Here is a 21,408-nt window from a genome sequence, read left to right as displayed (position 1 = left end):
CTTAATAACATATACCTAGATATATATAACTGTTTTGTTTTTATGGCACAAAATACACATTCTCGCACATGCTCAGAAAAGGTGTGTAAATGCAAGTCCTTTTGACTGAGGTGCATCTTGGGCTTACCACTTAAGTCTAGAGAGGCAGATAGGAGGAAGGAAGGGTAGTGTAAGCATTTGACAAGTATAGTAAGTATGTATCAATTTAATTGTGATTGAATTAGACCTGGGCACAAGTGGATATAAACCTGTCAGGTGGCGTTCCACTAGTGACTGCTGGAAGGTTAGTACAGAATACACACTAATGATGGTGACGATCAGTAACATTAGCTAGATGCTTCTCATTGGCTGCCTTATGATGCCATTTTATGTTGCCCACTGAGCTGATTGTGGTTAATTAATTTGTGCCTGTTTGCATTTCTTATGTTGCAGGTTTTCAGGCATTGTGGCACAGAGGCATAAAACGTGGTAAGGTGACAGGTGTGGTGGTGTTTCTAATTCATTCATTTGCTAGCTTAATGTTTGGCACGGCAAGCACTCAAAATAAGATAATATATACAAAAGTAAAAATAATATATAAACTAAGCTAGTTTCTAGAAGCGACTGTCAATGAGAAATACTGCATACGCTCTGTGGCATATGTCCAGCTCTGTATTTCCACCCAGTTGTATCTTGCACTGGCTGCATATGTAGAGGTGGGTGTAAATATGCTTAATGTACAGCTGACCTTAACATATGCAACTAATAAAGACCTATGCAGACCTGAATGCAACATCCATACACATGCAGTTGCTTCTTCTTTTAAGTATGCATTTTACATTTGCTTTTTTTATGTAAGTTGCATACAACTCTATATCAGACCCTTTATTTCACTGTGCTCTTCTGCATCCAACCAATGGTTTTGTTAGATCTGCTATGTTATTTAATATTGTATATCACCAAATATAAGCATTTTTGATGATTGCTTTTTTATTGTGTTTAAAACTCTCACTATTAAGTACATATAATAAAATGATGTCTCTTGATACCAGGCAACATAACACATTATCCTTTTATTCCCCTGCATTTTCAGTTTCCATAAAATGGGGATCTGATGTAAAGTGGCCTGCAGTGTTCATGGTAACAATGTAAAATGTTTTAATATAAAACAGCTGTCATTACCAGCCATATGATTCTTACAGATCTTAAAGTGTCAAGTTGGAGGTGTGTGCAGTGGGTGCAAAGGTTTGCATCTTCTGATTTGAACTGAGAGTTCTTGCTGAATGCCGCCTTGGTGCCTCATGCAGTTTTGCTGGATGAGATATTTAAAAGAAGTTCAAAGTTTAGAGACATTTATGGGAATGTTTGTGAGTTAGCCAGAGGCCACAGAGCCGTTTTCCCTCTGCAAAAATATTAGCTTTCTACAGGTGCTCTTGATGTGTCAGTGAAGAGAATAAAAGGTAAGCTACCTTGTTTTTGTTGTTTGTAATAGCATACAGTATATGCTAATTCCAATATCTATTCAAAGCTATCTGAATGTGTTTTGGTCTATGAATTCATATTCAGCAGAAGTTTGCACTGGTTGATGTAAGGAGTTCGACATTCCTTGCTGAGCATGCAGTAGATACACAAATGAGCATAATTTTCCAGGTAAGTGCAAAAACTCAATATTGTGCAGAGCAATGTTATTGTAATGAGATTGTTCCTTGCTGTGCGGAAGGGCACAGTCACTGTCACTTCACAAAAGTACATTGTTTTTGCACAAGCTGAGTGGCATTTTCCACTTTTCAAATGCTCTTCGGCAGAGAAGTATATTTCTAGGCACATTTTGAATAAAAAAAATAGGCTTCATACTCACAAAAGGAAGGTGGTTCCGATGTCCTATCACTCACTTGAGGATATTGTGGTAGGATACTGGACTGTGATGTGACAGTGCGCCTCTTGAGATTTTTGTACCTTCCTGCAAACCTTAGGGCACATAGATAATAGAGGTGTCTACCAAAAGAGAATAGTCGGAGTACATCATTGAAGAGCATGGGGCAGACCATCTCTTGGTACAAAACAGTGCACATGCAGTGCATACTAAATAAATGGGAACCAATGAGTTTGCAAAGGTAATGCTTAAAGCCGGTAAGTTAACTGCGTTGGCTTTACAAAATAATCATCAATCGACTCCTATACTAATTTTTCTTCCTACGTATTTTCTTTCTTTTCACTATTCTTAGCTGCATTTTTGGCTATCATGTAGATTTCTTACAGCCAAAGCAGATAGTCATTAAAATCCCAGCAAGATCTGTTTACAAAGGTGGTTTGCACCATTCCCACATTTGAACATGTTTGAGGACTGGGTTCATAGACCTTAGTATTTAAGTTTAGTGCAGCCTTCATTTGGTGTTTGTTTTTTTGTTTTGTTTTTTTAAGGTGAGGTTATAAAGATTACTGTGAAAAAATACCACCCATTGGGTAGACATTAACATTACATAATGACAGAAGCCAAAGTGGTTTTGCTCACCAATCTGAGACAATATTTTGGAGTTTAATGGAACAATTAAATGTCAAAGAAGGAGTTGTACTGGTATAAATACAACCTGTTATATAAGCATCAGTGGGAATCTGCATGTACTACATATTTTAAAAGCATAGTATTCTACAGTTTGATTTACAGTGAATATTAAATTAATACTGTATAAATTTCATAACATCAAAACTCAAATTTAATTTACAGTTTATATTTGTATTTGTTTGCTATTTAGTTGAGAAGGTGTTTATTTATTTATTTATTTTGTGCTATATTGGCCAAATAATTATTCTGCATTTTTGACTGCATATGTTTTACAGTATGTTGGGTAAATCCCAGGTGGTAACTCAATCTTCGGAACAGTTAAGAGTATTTGATACTGAGAATACAGGCCTTCCAGTTATACCAGGTCCTATTGCAATTCATTTAAAGGAAACAGTAGCCCCAATTCTGATTTTCTCTGAATAAAAAGCTTGCACGTACTTATGTAACTATCATCTAAAATAAAGGCAGCATGCTGATAAACCTACTTTAAAAAGTTCAGTGAAACTGGGACAGGGATTTTAATAGTACAGTCTATGACTTTGCATGACTTAAATTAGTTGATGTTGCAATTACATCTTCCCTGTCAAGATGCCAAATTGTTATCACTAATCCTGCAAATTGCAATTAATTAACTCCATGAAGATGTTTTGCTCCAGTTAATTAAGTAGATTATTGATGACTTTGGAAACAGTGTTATGTGATGAAAGCAACACTTTGGTTCACCATGATATATACTTTAATTAATACTAAAATATGTTGTATGCTTTATATTGTAAAGCAAATAGAAACATGAGTATGTAGTTGCTTTCAATGATGTTTCAGCTATTACAATTTTTTATAGAGCTTAAATAAATAATTCAAAGTCTGCAAGTGTTGTGCATTTTAGAAACATTCAAATGTTCATTTAGTGATCTATATCAGGAGCATAGCTAGAAATGTCTGAGCCCCATATCAAACTTGTTTTCAGGTCCTCTATGCACCATGGTCCTATCCACCACAATGTTTGCTCCATCCCTAATCAGTATCCTGTAAATTATTACAGTATTATGAATTGTATACACATCCATGGTATCCTCATTATTTTTCAAATCATAACTACCTAGATGAATTTGTTATGAAGATACATTAAGTTTGTTGTTTAAGGCACATATTTTACTTTGTGCTGCTGAACCTCATAGGAGTACGCCCTTGATCTATATCATATATAATTCTAGTTCATATTTATTTTCAAAAGCCAAATTCCGCTTAGTAAATGGGAATGCTTAGCCCAAGTGTGCTACATTTTTATATTAGCTTTAGAATTAAGACCACAAAAGTGGTGGGTGAGTATATGGTAATTAGCGCAAATGTGTCAAATACCCTGTATACATACCTCTCAACAGCACCAATTTTTGTGGTACAATCCAAAGGTTCAGGGGCCAAAAGGAACATGGCTTAATAGAAAAGAAGCTGGTAAAGGGTGTAGTTTAATTTGTCCTGATTTTCTTATCAGATGTGTTGAGTATAGCCACAAAAATATATATTTAAACTACACAATACCTACAATAACTAACCAGAGGAAGGATGTTAAATTATATGAGAATCTAGTTTAATCCTAAAATTGTCATATGATAATGAAATTAGCTATTTTGGAAGCAAATGAAAGGAACTTCTGAACAAAGAACAGGTTGACCAGAATGGAAATGTTCAGAGAAGGCAAGTCTAGGCAGTAATGTTTAACAAATGGGTGAGTTGTTTGTTCACAAGTGTATTTCAACAGGACACCTCAATCTATTGCACACAAACTTACCATACCTCTTCTAGAATGTGTTTTACTACCTTGAATAACTAACTTGCCTACAATATGATTAACTAATCTGGTTAATTCAACTGCTAATTGAGTCTTGATTCATAGGTAACAAAAAAGTCTATCAATCTATTTAAACAGTTTTGTAGCCTTAATATTCAATGTATTGGGATCATCGTGAGAGCAGAACAACATGATTATGTCAGTAAAACAAAAACTACTTTTGGCAAGAAATCTGGAACTACCCATGACTTCAAGGTAGGTTGTATAAGGTTGTTAACAAGAAAACGCTTATATAGCTCACCCAACTCTTCTAGCTGATGTTATTCCAACATACATGCTATAATGAGGAGTTTTGCAATTGTTTAAATGGTTCTTTAGTTCTAAAATCTATATACTAATGTAAACCCCTTGCTGGAAATAAAGACATGGAGGGCAGTTTAGACTGGATGATTGGCCCACTGGGTAGCTGTGAGAGTCAATAAGGCTAAGGTATTAAGTAGCATTTTGACTGATGAGCCTTCCAAAATGTCATATTCTTTCACCCAGTTAAAAGTAATTTATCTAGTTTTAGTAAACTTATTTACAATTTACTCTGAAAAAAACACACACAGGAGTCTATTCCTCTCAATTTCCAGGCCTTCAGATACAGGCTTTGGGGATCTGGTTGAAGGAGTGGGCCATGGCTCAACAGATATCTCTTTTGTGTTGGAATCATTTAATCTGTCATTGACACTCAGAGAAACAAAGAAAATGAAAGCCCGCAAGACAACCATGGAACAATTAATATCACATCCTTGGCTTCTTGCTGTACCTACAGGAAAAGGGGCAATAAAAGAAAAAACATAAGGCAGGAGGAATAGCCACTAGAAAAAAGAATGTGTGACTCTACTTCCAGTGTCCATATTCTTGACTTTTGCATTTCTAGATGTTGTCATCAAATCCGCATGAGAATTCCCTGATTTCTTTGATTTTCATGAACATCTCTGGGTATAACTACCAGCTGTGTCAACAAAACTATTTCTGCTTTTACTTTCTACACTTGACTGGCTTGGAATATAGATCACCAATATGTTATGAGTCCTTGTGCACTTTTAGAGCAACTTCGCTTATCAGAAGCAAACTCTGTGTTTCCCTTGGCATCTTATATAAGTTGTTGCTGACATATTTTTCCAATAATTTAACTTTTGCCCTCTGAACATGTTGGAAAATGACAGAAGGGCTAGTTTTGGCACTCAAGTCTCAAGACCATTGACTGAAGAGAATGAGATTGTAGGGGCCATTAGTTCCAAGCAAAGGAGGCCCTTTATTTTATACCCTAACCTGACTGGAAATTATCTGTAAAGATTGCTATGGTGCTGGCAGCTAGAAAAGAACCATTTGGCTGGGGTAGCTTTCAGAGACACACAACATCCGGCCAAGCCACTTAGTCCTGAGAGGACTGGTCATGAAGTACAAGCTGAAGTCAAAGAATTGGAGAAGGTAAAATAGTGATGGACTAAGCCAAGTTCAAGGAATTGGAGAAGGGCAAATAGTGGGGCATGAAGTCAAAGAATTGGACAAGATAGAAACAAGTTTTCTTTAAAGCACAAACAGAGAAATCCAAAATAAAACATTGCTCCTGCAAAGTTTTGGTAGAACTGAGGGGCTTTATAAAGGCTACAACAGGTGTGATAAACTGTTCTGATTGACTTCACCTTTTTACTTAAGGGCTGATTACAAAGTAAATATAACTGTACAGTGTCCAGATACAGTGACTATCTATAGTATTATTGTTAGCAGAGAGTTGATTACAGGAATACGCTCTTAAACTGTGTTAATTTTAGCTGGTATTATGTCCACAAACCCAGACAAGACAGGAAGAGACCCTGAAGTCTCATGTAGAGACTTTGTGGAAGCCAGAGATGTTTATTACTTCCTGAATAATCCTGAACAATGTTTTTATCTATAATGTGAAATATTTGATCTGAGTTGTTGAAAGTGTGACACCCAGATAGACAGGATTTGGTGATGGGTTTAATTGGCTTGATACTCCACTAGCCAACCATGAACTTGTAACTGGAAACTCCCAATGTCTTTGTCACTTAAGACTGAGTTTATTGCAATGACAAGAATATCTTTGGCCTAAGTTCTTGTTTCCATAATGTGAACACAAGGGATACCTGTATCTTGGTGAGAACTATATGAGACACACACAGCCCAAAAGGGAAAATACATTAATTGGTAATGATAACATGCAAGAATAAATATAATATCTACTGATTCCTAACAACTGGGACATGAATATAATTGTCTTTAAAAATCTATAGAAATAAGAAAGTTTACCAGTTAATTAATATTATTGTAAATAAATATGCCATTTGGAATGTTCTTCTTTCTCAGCATATACTTGTCTACCTCTCTTTGATTCAAGCTACGCTTCCATGCTGCCAACACTTTATGAACAGGAAAAGCTGTTAAATAATTGCCCCTTCTCTGCAGGGGATAATGAAAGAAATACTTTCCTATATAAATGAGAAAAGAAAAATGTTTTGAAGCAGTATGTCAAACTTTACCTTAACCCTTTTGAAAGTACAATTATTTTCCTTGGGGTAAGATAAAAATGTGAGAAAACAGCCTTGCTACAGAAGAGAAACAACCCAATGATCTGAAACAGGACTTTGCTGCTGAATGAAGTATCATAGTCTTCCTGATATCCCACACTTTTATTATCATTTGATGTTTCTTAGGCTTCTGTGAGCTTATCCCTTTCATTCCTTCAAACGAGTTATACTGCCTCCTCTACAACCTGCTGGTCTTGTGTATTCTATGTCTGGTCTTAATTGGATACTCTATTCTAAAAATATCCCTTTTCCAGTAGGACGAACGTGAATGGCACCTAGAAGATTTAGTATCATTAGGAAGCAGATTGCATTATCCTACTATAGCCTCAATATTAATTTCATTCAGTTGTCTTCTAAAGAGGATCTGACTCTCAGAGGAAAGGCTGTATAGTTAATTTTTCCAGAAAGTATCTCCAAACCAAAGATAAGGCATGTCTGACTTACCCAGAAGCAGCCATAAAATGATCTATCTTTCTGTCTAAGTCTATCAGGCTTCTGACAAGAGTCCGCAAGCTTTTGAGTGTCACGCATCATCAAATGGGAGAGAAGCCTTTTTAAGAAAATAAACAATGACATCAGAAATTACAGGGGAGTGTCCCAATCCTTAGGGTCCCTCCTGATTAAATTAATAACGTATATAAAATCTAGAATTAACAGATGCAATAGTAACATCCACCCCAAATTAAATGTTGCGCTTGTTTATATAACGAGAAAATAGGGTATTAGAGGGAGAGGGTATTAAACCAGAAAGAGTTGTTCAGGAACTAATTTATGGATATAAAGAGATTTTGATTGTTCTTTTAATCAGAATTATCAGCTATGGATGAAATCCTCCATCAGCAGATCTTTTCATTTTATTATCTGAATCTGTATAGACAATAGGCAAATTATCGATGCTTGTCATAAAGCGGCTTTTTGTTGAAAACCTTTAGCAACAGCTTCGGAAATTATAACATGCATATTAGAGGAACAAGAAGATTACAAATCAGTTTCTTATCTTAAGCAATCTTCACTCAACCTGGCATTAGGCACTGCTGTCAGAATTTCTGTGTGATTTATGTTTATTACTTCTTCTCATCCCTTTCTCCTTAAAGCTGCATTACCATAAATTACTAATGCAGACGTTTTCCTGGGGCTCCTCCTATTTCTCTCACAGCCCCAGACAAAATCAAGTGGGATCTGGAGCTGGAGGACCAATCACAAGCTGCAAATGAGAGATTGAAACTCGTTGTTGGTCCTCCTGCTCACACACCTCCTCCGCCAACATTTAAAGATGGTGTGCTTTATTGATTTGCTGGCAGAACTATCTATGCTGAGTGTGCACATTAGAAAAATTAATTTCCTAGGTGGTAGTGAAGCTTTAAGGCAAGCACCAGGGACAGAGGAAATGAACAAGAATGAATCAGAGATAAAGAAAAGAAAACTAAGAAATATGTGTTTACTGTAACAGAAAAAAACTGACCAAACTGAAAAACACTCATCTAGAATCCAAATTTTACCTGACATAGGTAATTTTTTTGAAGTTGTTATTTTATTATAACAACTTAAACCAAAATAAACTGTGATCAGCAAAAAACACAGAAAGGCCATAAGGATAACTAGGAAAACTCCACTTACCTGGCTAATAGATTTTCGAATAGAAAGCACATCAGAAACTGTCATATTAAACATATTACCCTTTCTGACTGCTGTTTAAATAGAGACTGGCTACATTCATTAACTTAAATCTTTGGTAAGTTACTAGAGCGGATGATAGGGACTACAAGAAGATGGCTGCTGCTACACTGATACTAAGACTACAATAAAATGGCAGCCAATAAGTAATACTCTAAAAAGAAATGCTCTAAAGCTTCGAACTGGATTCTATTTGTGGTTTGGAACTTATGGCTTTACACTTGCTGATTGTGTTTGATGCTCACGATCCGTGGTTTACCGTTCACAATTCATTTTCAAGGTTCACCATAGGGATCCACAGTTCATGTTAAAGTTAGTGCAAACTGCCTCAAACATGGTCACACCAGCTTTAACATGGGAAAAAACTGCTCAACTTTCTTGAATTTAGCTTGATTTTTTAATCATTCGATAAAAGATTTTGTACTGATTTGACAAACTGGTTCAAAAAAACAATCCATAGTTGGAGCCTTCCCTGGTCCTTCCCTAGAAATATATAAACAGAGAGTTACACATGCTAGCATCCTTAAAGGACTATTAAACAGCCACATTTAATTTTTCAGATATGAACCATGGTAGTAAAATTATTGTTGAGTGACTTTCCACTATAGCTCTGTTAAAAGTATTGTATTATCTCTGTGCTGCAGGACAGACAGCTATAGCTCCTCCCATCTTTAGGAGTGTAAAGGTATAATAAGAAAAATAACAGTAGAGGAAGTTAGGCTTTATCATTTTGCTAATGCTGTTGGCATCATTTTAACTTGTATGGTGGGAGATGACACATTATTCCATTTATGCTAAGAATAAGTGGCCAGGAAATAAATATATTGACAATTATGTATATCTTTGCTTTTATTATTGGTCACTGGTTAACTGTATATTCATTATTATTCAGTTATAAATACAATCAAATGCAACATCTTTAAAAGCAGGTTACAGGATTATACAGATACACAAGTACACAGTATAATATACTGTAGATAACCAACCACACACATGCTCATATATACAAACATATTGGATGGCTAAATAGACTATTTACAAGTAGTAAGAATTTTAGTTTGTTAAACTCACACAAAATATAAACCCACTGTCAAGTTCTACATAAAAAAGCTAACTGGTTAACCATTATTTCAACAGAAATACCACAATTATATGTGAAAATTCAAAGGATAGCTGTAATGCATAGTAATTAGTAATGTCAGTATTGGTTCTATTATTGCAAGCATGCCTTTTTACACTTGTTTTTCTAGAATGATTTAACAGTCTTTTTAAATTGAACTGAAGTATATAGCGAAAACACAAATAATCCTAGAAATTAATTTACTATTTCTTTTTTATCTCTTTTTCAGCCTCATGCCATTTACACTTCGGTTTCTTTTTCTGTGTAGTCATCACCTCTGGCAGTACCCTCCCTACATCTCTTCAGCCAACCATACTTGGCACTGTGGAGGAGGCTTTGAAACAACGGTTATTTAAAAGGACACAATGAATTATGCTATCTTGCCCAATGTGAGTAGAATAGATGTTAATGTGGGTGAAATGAAATGTGATTTGATAGTTCCTGGGAACATCTTGCTCACTGAACTTCTTTAACATTTCTATAGAGAATTGTATTAATTGATATTTTAGAGAGTGCTCAGTCACAAAGATAAAGATTACCTTTGTTTTTTCTTTTGAAGGTCAAATCATTTTATCACTGGGGCGTTAGTACCTTGTATGTCTTACAAAGAAAAATTGCAGCTTTATTTCACAACTGAAAATAAAGCCTTGCAAAACATTAGCAGTTATGTGATTTATTTTTGTTTCAAACAGTAATTCAGCATAGTTACAACCATAACACATTAAGTATTCTAATGAATGTTTGCAATGTTATATAAAGCATAGTAAGAATTGTCGCAGTCAAATAATTGGATGAAGTCGTGTAAATTAATAAATACCGGTTGTGATAGTTTCCTATACAATTGCGGTTAGTATGCAACGGTGTGCAAAGGTTAATCACGGAATCGCAAAGGAAAACACTGTAAATACACTTACATTCACATTTACATTTGTAAATAGTTTACTTTTAACAAACTTTTAAACTTACATTCTTTTATTATTAATATATAAAAGACTTAGATATTTATTACACTATAGTGAACGTACACTAAAGATATTTAGGGTTCAGTTCATAAGAAATGTAATGTGTTTGGTCATATATTAATCCACATTTCGCCAGCAGGAATTGGTATCATCGAATAAGCAATTGCACATTGCAATCACTAGTTATGATTAATATGAGATTAATGCTCAAAAATACTCTGTACCAAATATGTTAATACGTTAGTTTAAATTGGATTTTTGGCAGTTCCCTGAGGCAAGACACGTACACAGCTTTTGGAGTGAGTTGCCCCCAACTTTGGAGAAACATTGTTTGAACTGACCTATGACCTGCATTGTACTGAATTATCTTAAACCATGAACCAATGAAAAATGATATTAGTGTTATCTTTGTGTACATTGTGACATCATTACTGTTTTTTTCCAACTCATACTGTATAAAACAGGCCACTGGACACAGTATCAGTATCTCTCTTTACACAGACTTCAGGACTGATGACTGTCACTGGATCCAGTGCGCAGCATAATGTATCGGTTATACTTTGTTATATTTTGCAATTAAATCTCTTTGTGCGTTGGAACCACATTGATTGCAGTGGACAATCTTTCATTTAACGGAGAAGATTCAACGGAATATCCATTAATAGTATTACTCATCTTATTTACTTGTTTACTACTTAACATATTTACACTGAAAATTAGTTTCCTTTTGTATTCATAAGAAAGGTAACAAACTCAAAAGTTTAATAAAAATACAAAGTGGCTTGGAGATAAGATCACACCACTATGGTTGAGGACTGACACAATATTATTCGCAATTTTAAAAGTAAAGGTACACAGCACTGAAAATCTACATACAGATGTAGTCCAATTATTTAAGACAAAGGACTTGATTGAGGGACTGTAACATATCATGATTATAGTGAGATTCAAATGTAATTATGCCCCATGTCAATAGTATTTATTGAGTGGGCTATTTTAAAATGGTGCAATTAGTCCTCACAGGTTCAAAAGGGGAGGCACTTGATTGCACATTTTGTCTCAAACATTCTGCAGTAGTCAAACAAAAGATTTAAAGTAAGGTTTATAAGAGTAAGGAGTCTCAAAGACTAGAGGCTCAGTTAAAATTCGTAGAAAAGACATCATAATGCATAAAAGCTTTCTAGTGTTGTGAAATAAACTTACACTCCTCCCAAAGGTTAGTGAAACATTTAAAATACATCCCCAAGAGTTCGATGAACTGCTCTAAGCAGGAGATTTCTATTAGTGGATATCATTTAAATGACAAGAAAAAAAGCCATTAAAAAAACTATTGCCAAATCCAACCCTTTCACTGGCATTCTAATTCAGAGACTGATCTATGGATTCATCCTTAATTACTTGAACTTACAAATGAAGAACAAGTTTAATGTGTTTGATCAAGTAACTAATTGGTGGCCTCAATACAAGCTCATTTATTAAAAATTGTCATCTCTAAGCAAGCCACACTGTGCTTCTGTATATATACACTAACAAAAATGGGAGAGAAGTGAGAGAGAGAGTACAAGTTGTGCATAGAGAGGGTGATAATGACTGCCTAACTAACATTCTAGATCAATGTGGATGAAACTATAGGTCAGATTCTAGACACATACTTTGGATACTTATTTTGATCTCAGGATATCATAGCTGAGTATTCCTACCACTTCAATGATGCAGGGCAGTGTGTCTCTGCTCAGGTGGCCGAAGGTCGATGTTCCCTTTAAAATAAGCCAGCTGAAATTTAAGTAGTTCAAAACTTAATCCAATAAGACCTCCATCATATGAAGTTTATTTCACATGTTTATTTTTATAAATTAGCTATTTAATATAATATATTTGCTGTTGTTAACAAGAAGTACAGAAGAAAAAAAGCTATAGTTTCAAGTCAATTGACTTGCAACCACCTATGTCATTACCTCCCAGATGTATCACCAGAACATGGGGACCCCTTGAGTATCCACATTACTGCTCAGGAGCTCTCGAAATCCAGACCATCTAAAACCTATCCACTGCACCACCACTGACCCCGTAAAAAGAGAAGTATCCCTAGCTGCCCTGTGCAAACCAGCCCAGTGAATATATGAGTGTCCCAGCACCCAGATCCGCAGCGGGTCCGATGGTCTGTAAGGTAGGAGAAAACCAAATGTTAGCCACAAAGCAAAATACCTGTGCACACCAGCAAGAAGAACGGGACTCCAAAGAACCCCTTGATGTTGAAAATTTTAGGAAACTGACAAAATCAAGAGACCAACACCGAAAGATCAAAACGCTCAGTACACCACAGAAACACAAACACCCAAGAATCCACTACACACAGACAAAGAAGAACAAAGGTTTTGGGCGGAAGCATAGACGAAGGTAAAACCATAAAACCCAGTGGGGAAAAAATGGACAAATCCCTTCGCACCCGACCTCCAAAGGCCCAAGCAGTCTAAAACCTGTGCCACCACTGCAGCAGATAGATAGAAAGATAAGAAGAGTTAGGTAAGAAGAGCAGGACGTACATAACGCTTGTATACCTTGGTTTTCCACCTACCAATCCCCTGTATGGCATGCTCCGATGCACCAGCCAATGCTGCAGACATGGCAGGACCGATTCTGAAGGAATGAGTGCTGAACTGGGATCCGTCCAAGCCCAGCTTAGTCAATGTACGCTTAAACACTACCGTAAACTGGTACCTGGTGAGGGGGGTACCATCACCATGCACCACCCACGGAATTGCAGACCCTGGTCGAATAACAGCAAATTCACTAATAATAACAACAGGGCAAACCGAGAAACCCACCTTTGGGGCCAATGTAACCCAATGTCCCCTACCTAACTGGTCAGACTTGGATCTCCTGATTCTGCAACAGACTGAGGAAGGGGAAACGATTACATGCTGCGCCAACAGGAGACAAGGGAAAAGACTTTGAAGAGGCAACCACTTCGCTCACTCTAAACGCCCCAAAATAGAGCATCACAAAGGCCGCACTAAATAAGGCAGTGTCATAAGCATTGCGCGCTACCTCCCTGATAGCCCCCAGCAATTCCGCCAAAAGAGCATCACTAATAGGCCGCCTTCCATCTGGAAGCGTCGGGCGCTCCCTCGTCCAACCCCTTAACGCTCTGGCTATCACAAAACTCTTGGTGTAATCAACCTCACCCCTAAGCCTAGCGAAAAAAGATATCCCCGCCAAAGGCCCTGTCATAGCCGTTTTGGACTTACCGGCTTTGAAACCTGCCCAAATATACGCTAGCATCAGCTTATGCCCTGTGGCATCGGCATCACGCCCACGGTTCCGGAACATGTGTTTTCAAGTTATAGAAACTATAAAAATGCATTTTGTGTACAGTATAGAACATCCTGATTTATCCTATTTCTATCTGCATACATCAAGTACCATTTAGTGAGAGTGTGTTTATACCCATATGGGCAAGTTACGTGCGATTCTTTCAAACGCAAGTTGCGTTCACATTGCGTTTGAAAATGAACAAGGCCAAGAATGTGCAAATATAAGTTCTGCAGGCCTCCAAATAAAAGTTCTGAATGTTTAGGAAATATATCTCATATAATATTAAATATTATATTAAAAAATTTAATTTATAGCGATTCCATAATTTTTAAAAAAGAAGTGCTGCACATGATGTCCAGATCTATTGATTGTGTTTTAAAAAATCATGAATATTATTTAAAATCAAATTAATGATGTTATATAATAAATACGTCAAGAGATAAATCATTCAAATGTTATTATGCCAATCAAAATGCCTCAAAAGAAACCTTTTAAAATACTGTCTCTTAAAAGAAAAAATTGCCTCATGCGCAGAAAATTGTCTCACCCACACCATTAGTATGCCTTTATGTATGTCAAACAGTTTTCAGCTATTTCTTTAGTTTAAGCATCGGCAGTGCCTAGTAAGAACCGAACGCTCCACACTGATAGTGGCTTAGAAAGTGGAAGAGAGATAACCACTCACACCAACAAACAAACAAAAAATAAAAAGGAGGTTTACAAAATAAAATAACCATCACCCCAAATTTTAAAGTGGCAAGTCCTAGCAGAATTTTAGATTGAGAAAGGACTTTGGCGTCCATAGAGATGTCATTGGCAGATTTGCATATGGAATAGCTTCTGATGCACTTCCACCATTTTCTTTTATCTGGTGGTTGGAGTGGCACAGCAACATCCAGGATGTCAGTTGATTGAGGGCAACAAATTGTGGCAGGGTGCAGTTTGGGGCATGCTTTGCTTCCATAAATCTCACTCGCAGTAGTTTCTGTGTATGAAAGTAGTCTTGTTTTGGAGGAAGCAACAGCACCACAGGATGATGAACTAGCAAAGTTTTTGCCTTATAGACAAATTTACTGTGCCACTGTCAATTATGCCTTAGCAATCATGCCATTTGACACTTGTCCCGATTCTTGAGACAGACAGTGTGGTATTTTTGCGGAACAGAAGGTTTCTCTAGAACATTATACATTGTATCACAGACATGCTAGCACTAATGTTCTGTGTCCAGTGACATATAGGTTAGTTAAGGAGCCATGATATTAATTGCTGGCTCTATTCCTATTAACTCTAGTACTATTTCTGGTGTTGCAGAGGTGGATGAAACGCTTGCTTTCCTTGTCATAGTACTCCCCAGCATTGACAGATGCATATTGTTCTCAGGCTGAGCTAGCTGATCCTGATAGTAAACATGAGAGTAACACATGAAGTATGTGACAAAACCCATTCACCACCTCCTACGTGTAGGCATTCTTCAAACTACCACTTGGCAGGTCATTGTTTGATTCTGAGAATGTCATCTGCTTGAACTGCAATGATGCAGATCTAGATGCCACCCAGGGACAAGGGACCCACTCACACATTTGCACAGAATGTACCCAGGTGTGCAATTGGGTAGTAACGGAGGGTTCAGCCATGCTTTATTGCTTGTGCTCTGGGTCCAGGTATATAAGTAGTAAGTAAGTCCACAAATCTCCTGCCGAACCTTGATTGAATGTGGGCTTCTTACTTTCCAAGAATCACACTAAGCAATCAATCTCTGTGTAACGAACCTGGTCCTTCACCATCAGCACCAGCACTGAGAATGCAAGGCCAGAGAGGGATATGACGAGTCAGTAGTAGTCAGAGAGAGAAAGTTCTGCTTGCCCTGAAAGGACCAATACATGATGTCATGGTGTTTCAAAAGCATTCGCTAAAGCTACAATTTTTTCTTTGGTCTCAGCCTCCCTATCACTATCAAAATGTCATCATTATATTTTGACTCTTATCCTTCAAAATGCAATGGCCAATTTTCAGGCAAATTGATTCATGAATGTCATCATCACTGGTGGCTGTCAGTCAATGCAACAGCAGTAACAATATAATAATCATCATCATCATCATCATCACCACCACCACCACACCAAGTAACAAAGCAGCTTTGGGGATAACAACTGTAAATTAAGGGATCCATTATCATCATCATCATCATCATCATCACTAGTCTCACTTTCAATATTTGTTTTTTTATCTTGAGCCAAATGTAATTAATCTCTGCCTGGTTTTCACTTGCTTTGAATTCTGTTTGTTACTCAGACCTGCTATGTAATTCAGGTGTGTCTCACTCTGTGGACTGATTGGAAGGCTGCACTTGACAAGCTCTTACCTGTCCTGTACTCATTACCAGTGATAGCGGTACACACTAGCTTCCTGTTTCTTGTATCTGTGTCCTCTGTGCTTTTGACCTTGCATCAAGAAGTTCTTCGCTCTGCATTCAGCAGTGTCCTGATTTCTGATACCTGGCTTTGCAACTTATAATCTGCTGGCTTCTCCTGATATCTGATGATATTAATATGGTTGTACAGAGTTTTCCCAGGCACAGACTGAAGTAATTATCCTTGCTCACTCTGCTTTGAATTCACAGTAAAGACTGTGTTACATTCCTGCATTGTCACAAAGACTGTGTTGTATACAGGCATTACCATAAGACTATTATATTCCTGTATTACCTCAGAGACTGTGTTTGCACCTTGCTTGTGCTCAAACCATCATTATATGTGGTGAGTTGCAATAAACTCCATATTATTTTTACTTTAACATCACCTCATAATACCTGAGAATTCATAACATGCCCCTTATTGATCTGCCTATCCATCAACTTCATCATTATTGTCTCAAAATTAGAATATTGTATTGCTCTTAAGTTTTCTGTCATTGTACACTCTTGACTTTCAATGACATTGCCAGTGTTATTTTATCTACACCGGCAAAAAAAGACAGGAAATTACACCAGGGGAAAAATGTATCAAGCTGCAAATTTATGGCGGGGTTGAAAAGTGGAGATGTATAGCAATCAGATTCTAGCTGTCATTTTGTAGAATGTACTAAATAAATGATATCTAGAATCTGACTGGTTGCTATAGACATCATCTCCACTTTTCAAACCCTACGGAAACTCTCAGCTTGATACATTTACACCCAGTTGTCCAACCACACTAGCTAGTCTTAAATTAGAAGGCAAAAAATCCTTGATGCCACTAACGTATTAGAGAGAAGTTACTAGCTCCTAGAAAATAAAGTTCCACAAAATCAAAAGCTAGGACAACGCATTGCCAGTGTGTAAAATATATTAATTAATTTAATAGTCCTTATGAATTAAAAAAAAACAAATTCAATGACTTAGCATTGTAAACTTGGAGTATCGCAGAAGATATGCGTAAATTTATCAAATTGCATGGTACAGATGGGGTTAGTGAAGCTCATACACTGGTACACCAAACAAGACTCAGTAGAGATAAGCAAAAGGCTCAAAATTTATCCAGTGATTATTTGCCTCATTCCATAGTTGAATTAGGAATTTCAAACATTCCTCTGAGGAATTTGGTCTTAAGTGTTTCATGCAGAATTCCCACTATTATTTAATTCTCAGCCTAAGAAATCGCACCACTCTACAGACCAGAATGAATTGGTATTCTTATCGTCCCAGCTCTATTTATAAACTATAAATTACATAAAATGTAAAGTGCGAAATGTAAAAATAAAGTACAGAATGGCCATTCCTGAGAAATGGCAAAGCAAAAGCAGAACTCACAGATTTTACCACTGCATCTGTTATACCTATATTATACCTTTGCCTCCTTGAACTTGCAGTTCTAAAATGCAGTACATCATGCACACAGTGACATGCAGGTTTGAAACACAATATACATGCGTTTTTTAAGTTTCTGAAAGACAATTACTATATGTCACCAGACATAGCAACTGTCACAGTGACCATTAGGTTTGTGGTACTAGGCAAAAATTAACCAGTAGTAATATAAATTCTGGTACACCAAAATTAATTGTATGAATTTATATTCTGCACAGCTGTACTGCAAGTGCTTTACCAATGCAGTCCTATGCACATGATTTTAGTGAAAGGGACCACTGAACGCACCAGATCACAGACATCATCATCAACATTTATTTATGTAACGCCAGCAGATTCCGTAGCGCTTTACAATTGGGAACAGACATTAATAAAACAATACTGGGTAATACATACAGACAGAGAGGTAAGAAAGCCTTACTCACAAGCTTACAATCTACATGCATTTATAGCTTTTCAGGGGCGGAAAAAAATGAAATACCAGTACTAGCAAAATAAAATTTGGTGCACAAAATGAAGATCTATTGTTTGAATTTTAAACTACTGTGTTTATTACTTTTGCAATGCTTTGCTATGCTAGTCCTATACCTACTTCTACCCAACAACACAAAAGAGCAGCATGAAATGAAATGAAATGAGTGAAGTGCAGTGGAATCATACACAGGGCTGCCAAGAGGAATTCAGATACAACAACTTCATGGGGCCCCCTATGTAGTTGAGAATGGAAAAAAAGTTTGCGCCGCCGCGCAGCAAGAGTGCTAGTGGGTGTGTTGATACAATTGGGGGCGTAGCTATGCATCATTGGGTGTGGCTACCAGGTGAGAAGCGCTAGGCCATCCTCCTACAGAAAAAAACCCTGCATTATTGTGTACACCTTTGAACAGTCACTAAAAATTGGGATTGGCTCACTAGAATGTTAACATTTCGCAGACTATCCTGCTCTCTCCTACCTGTTCTTGTCCCTTTCACCACCTGTGGCTGCAGGTTTCTTTAGTTGCAGCTTGTCTGGATCCTGGAATGTTGGGGGCCCTATTTGAAAAAAAAAAAGGGTACATTTAGAAAATTACAACCAGCCCCGATGTTAAATCAATAGCAACCATGATTAATAAATAGGCCTTCCTCCAGCCCAAACATTAAAATAATAGTATTCACATTTAATAAATATACCTATTTCCCTCCTTCCAAACAGCTCCAGCAATAAATTAATAGTATATACATTTCAGAAATATACCTATTTCCCGCAACCGTCACTACCATGAAATAATTCAGTCACCTTTAATAGAAACCTCATTCTCCCCAAACTCACCCCCACATTCTATAGCCCCCAAATCACCCCTTTTTAAATTAATAGTCCCCGCTATTAAATTGCCCCACCGTCACCCCACAAACAAAATTGCACCCATTAATTAGCCACCACCTACCTCACTTACCCCTCTCCTTCATCACTGTGCCATCCTGCTCCACCTCCTTCATCACTGTGCCATGCTGCTCTGCCTTCATCACACTGTGCCATATTGTCCCCCTCTCCTTCATTACTGTGCCATGCAGCTCCCCACCCTCTCCTTCATCACTGTGCCATACTGCCCCCTCTCTCCTTCATCACTGTGCCTTGCTGCCCCACCTCTCCATCACTGTGTCATCCTGCCCCCACTCTCCTTAATCACTGTGCCATGCTACCCCCCTCTCCATCACTGTGCCGTGCTGCTCCCCCCCTCTCTTTCATCAATTTGTGCCTTTCTGCTTCCTCACACTGTGCCTTCCCCCCATTTTTCATCATACTGTTCCTCTGCCCCCCCTTTTTCATCATACTGTGCCGTTCTCCCCTTTTTCCTCACACTGTGCCTCCCCCTTTTTTCATCATACTGTACCTTTTTCCCCCCACTTTTTCCTCATACTGTGCCTTTCTCCCCCCTTTTTCCTCACACTGTGCCTTTCTCCCCCCTTTTCATCATACTGGGACTTTCTCCCCCACTTTTTCCTCCTACCGTTCCTTTCTCCCCCCTTTTTTCTCACACTGTGCTTTTCTGCTTTCCTCCCTTTGCCTCCGTTCTTTTACTTACCTTTGTATTAGCTTCTTTCATCTTTTTTCTTTTCTTCTGCCTTCTGTCTTCTCTCTTCTTGCTTCTGTCTGGGTCCTCTCTGCGACGCACCTCACTGAATGTCGGGTGTGACTTGATGATGCACACCCGACATTCAGTGTGAACGGAGCCGGGAGGAGGTAAGAGGGAAGCCACGATCACGTGAGTATATGTATTTTTTTATTTTTTTTTAAATGCCCTGCTCCCCCCACCAACAAAGGGGCGGCGCCCCACCCCATCAAACAAAATAAAAGACAAAAAGAAAGAGCCAAAAAGCTTGGGTAACAGCCCCCCCCTCCACCCTCTCGGCAGCCCTGATCATAGATGTAGCCAGTGGTTGAAGTGGAAATTTAGAAGTATGGAAAATGGAAGTGAATGGAATTTTATAGTTGTACAATGAAAGCAGTGGGAGAAGTGGCTGTATGGTATACCACCGTATACCACCCCACTGCGACCACTGGTTGTAGCTATATTTATAGATAATAGAATTAATGAAATGCAAAGGTACAAATACTCTGCAAAATGGTAATTCTACAGAATGGTAAAGCAAAAGTGATCTAGGATTGTATCTCCAGAACTGAAAAACAGCCTGCACCATTGTAAAAATTTGATTTGTGTAAAATTTTGCAGCTTTTGCAAATGTATTTGTATATGCCCTGCTTTCTCTAAACCAATTGTTTCTCAACAATATCAGGTCAAGTACTTGCTAATAATAATTTTCAGCGTAATTTTCCACTTAAAGTCAGCCAGAAATATAAAATATGTTTAAATGCAGTCGTAAAATTATGTTAATTAAGTATGACTGTATCAGAAAGCTTTACACACACAATTTCCACCTGTGACAAAAACATAAATGAGACTAAATCTAGCAATATTTAAGGAGAAAAAAAGAAAATGTTTATATCCGTTGGGTACAAATATCCTATGCACAAAATACAGACACAAAGAATACTGACACGGAATGTGAGAGGGACCACGGGTATCCACGTTGGGTCCCCCGTATAAACACTATTAACCCTAGTGCTGCCAGCCTACTGCTGGTTTCCGTGAAATCGGGATGGGGGGGGGGAAAGCATGGGGTTCCCCCCCATTTCATGCAAACCAGCACTAGGTAAACCAACCGGGGTGGGTGGAACTATAGCAGGGGACACTCGGCAGGCCCCCCTGTCATAATGACAAACTAACCCCATGCTGTTCAGCACAAGACTGAATTCCCTAGGGAGTGCCGAAAAAAAAATGCTTGATCCCTTCACCCCTTAGGAAGGGGCGGTGGGTGTAAGGTAATAAAATGAGTGTAGTGTACAAAAAAGTTAAAAACACCATTTTAGTTTGTGGAGCTAAAATTTCAAGCCAGCCCAGGCTACCATTAATAAACTGGTGAAGCTGGTGCTTGTATAACTACAAACACCAGCATACTCATTGCAGCCAGGGCATGCTATCAATTGGAGAACCACAAGTGTCATGTCCTGACACCCAGGTCCCAC

General features: G+C 37.7%; 1 long non-coding RNA gene across 1 annotated transcript; it reads left to right on the top strand.

Moving 5' to 3' along the window:
- The first annotated feature begins 1,546 nt into the window (after positions 1-1,546).
- LOC142140250 (uncharacterized) lies at positions 1,547-11,150 on the top strand. Its single transcript, XR_012688357.1, has 3 exons — positions 1,547-1,629; positions 9,955-10,114; positions 10,953-11,150. It is a non-coding gene; the product is annotated as an uncharacterized LOC142140250 (long non-coding RNA).
- Positions 11,151-21,408: the final 10,258 nt, after the last annotated feature.

Source organism: Mixophyes fleayi, chromosome 2 (assembly GCF_038048845.1).
Source record: "Mixophyes fleayi isolate aMixFle1 chromosome 2, aMixFle1.hap1, whole genome shotgun sequence".
Lineage (NCBI taxonomy): Eukaryota > Metazoa > Chordata > Amphibia > Anura > Limnodynastidae > Mixophyes > Mixophyes fleayi.
This window is presented reverse-complemented; position numbering and strand designations above follow the sequence as displayed.